Below are 2,500 nucleotides of genomic sequence, written 5' to 3'. Positions count from 1 at the left end.
CACAGGGCTTCCCACAAGGCCAGCCACTTTGAGGCAGCTGTAAGCGCACCACACACACCCTACGTGGGGTGGGGAGGGAAGGAGCAGGGGTCGACCCCACATGCCTGCAAACCTCTAGAGCGGCCTTACAATGCTCGCTACTCTATGGACCGGCAACGGCAATTGAAACCAACCCTAAAATTCTTGCACAGTTGGCAGCCTTCCTTGGCACAAGACCAAACAGCGCAGCGAACCCGTGCAGCACCAACCCAAGGGGACAGCCTTCCCCACACACTCTGGAGGAGAAGAGGCTCCCTCGGGCTGAGTCACACAGCTCAAGATACTCGCTCATTCACGGAAAACTTGGGAAACAAAACCTGCTGACACACACCACTTATGCATCGCATGAAGATTGCCATTGTCCATACACTTGTGCAGGTGCGATGGAAATATTTTCTCGTTTTGGTGTATGCTATATTTTTACAGACAGCTACCGACAAACGGTAGAAATTAGCGGGGATAGGCCTCAGACATTACCCAAAGCTCCGGGAACGTGAGCGACGCAAGACGAATGGGCATTTTAAAGCAGATCTATGGCAGTTACTGACAGTGCCTGGCGTGGGTTACTTGTCTCCGTTGTCGAGAGGGGAAGACGACCCATGTATATGTAAAGGGCGATTTTTTTAGCAACCGTTAAGGCTGTTTTTCCCCTTCACTTGTATCGAGAGGGAAGCAAAGAACATGTATGGCGTGTACGTTTTTTTACGAATTTTCATTAGCAATCTAACGACATGAATTGCGAAGACGTTTTTTGAACAATTGTATTCCTTTCCCAAAACATCGAGTGTTAGTGTATAAAACCGCTAGAGAAAATAAATTGGCAGGCGAAACTTAAAAAGGAGAGACCCATGAACAGCATGGCCAGGCGGCTCACCTCGACGTTTTTCCCCCGAGCAAAGTCCGCCGAGACCCCCTGTATCCCACGGGGATGTACTGGCGTGCACTTAAAGGTTGATGCCGCTCTGTTACTTGGGAAACGAACCACAAGCCAAATCCAGCTAATTTGTGAATGACTTAGCTCTCCTGCTTTCTCGAGAACGTGCTTTTTTCGTCGGATGAAACTTCCACAGGCTTTTCCAGCAGATTTGCACCTGCACTCAAAAAAGTCAAAATTTTTACACATAGACCCCATCAAACGGGAGAAATTGGCCCGGATTGCTCTCATGTGCGTTACGGGGCATCGTTTCTCTCGCGCCGAATTCTCTCGAGCTGGGAAATCGCTCATTTTTGCGTCGCCAAATATCGTACGAACGCCGTGAAACTTCCACAGGCTTTTTCAGCAGATTTGCACCTGCACTCAAAAAAGTCAAAATTTTTACACATAGACCCCATCAAACGGGAGAAATTGGCCCGGATTGCTCTCATGTGCGTTACGGGGCATCGTTTCTCTCGCGCCGAATTCCATCGAGCTGGGAAATCGCTCATTTTTGCGTCGCCAAATATCGTACGAACGCCGTGAAACTTCCACAGGCTTTTTCAGCAGATTTGCACCTGCACTCAAAAAAGTCAAAATTTTTACACATAGACCCCATCAAACGGGAGAAATTGGCCCGGATTGCTCTCATGTGCGTTACGGGGCATCGTTTCTCTCGCGCCGAATTCTCTCGAGCTGGGAAATCGCTCATTTTTGCGTCGCCAAATATCGTACGAACGCCGTGAAACTTCCACAGGCTTTTTCAGCAGATTTGCACGTGCACTCAAAAAAGTCAAAATTTTTACACATAGACCCCATCAAACGGGAGAAATTGGCCCGGATTGCTCTCATGTGCGTTACGGGGCATCGTTTCTGTCGCGCCGAATTCCATCGAGCTGGGAAATCGCTCATTTTTGCGTCGCCAAATATCGTACGAACGCCGTGAAACTTCCACAGGCTTTTTCAGCAGATTTGCACGTGCACTCAAAAAAGTCAAAATTTGTACACATAGACCCCATCAAACGGGAGAAATTGGCCCGGATTGCTCTCATGTGCGTTACGGGGCATCGTTTCTCTCGCGCCGAATTCTCTCGAGCTGGGAAATCGCTCATTTTTGCGTCGCCAAATATCGTACGAACGCCGTGAAACTTCCACAGGCTTTTTCAGCAGATTTGCACCTGCACTCAAAAAAGTCAAAATTTTTACACATAGACCCCATCAAACGGGAGAAATTGGCCCGGATTGCTCTCATGTGCGTTACGGGGCATCGTTTCTGTCGCGCCGAATTCCATCGAGCTGGGAAATCGCTCATTTTTGCGTCGCCAAATATCGTACGAACGCCGTGAAACTTCCACAGGCTTTTCCAGCAGATTTGCACGTGCACTCAAAAAAGTCAAAATTTTTACACATAGACCCCATCAAACGGGAGAAATTGGCCCGGATTGCTCTCATGTGCGTTACGGGGCATCGTTTCTCTCGCGCCGAATTCTCTCGAGCTGGGAAATCGCTCATTTTTGCGTCGCCAAATATCGTACGAACGCCGTGAAA

The sequence above is a fragment of the Lampetra fluviatilis genome, chromosome 4, assembly GCF_964198595.1.
Source record: "Lampetra fluviatilis chromosome 4, kcLamFluv1.1, whole genome shotgun sequence".
NCBI lineage: Eukaryota > Metazoa > Chordata > Hyperoartia > Petromyzontiformes > Petromyzontidae > Lampetra > Lampetra fluviatilis.
Note: the sequence above shows the minus strand (reverse complement) of the source record.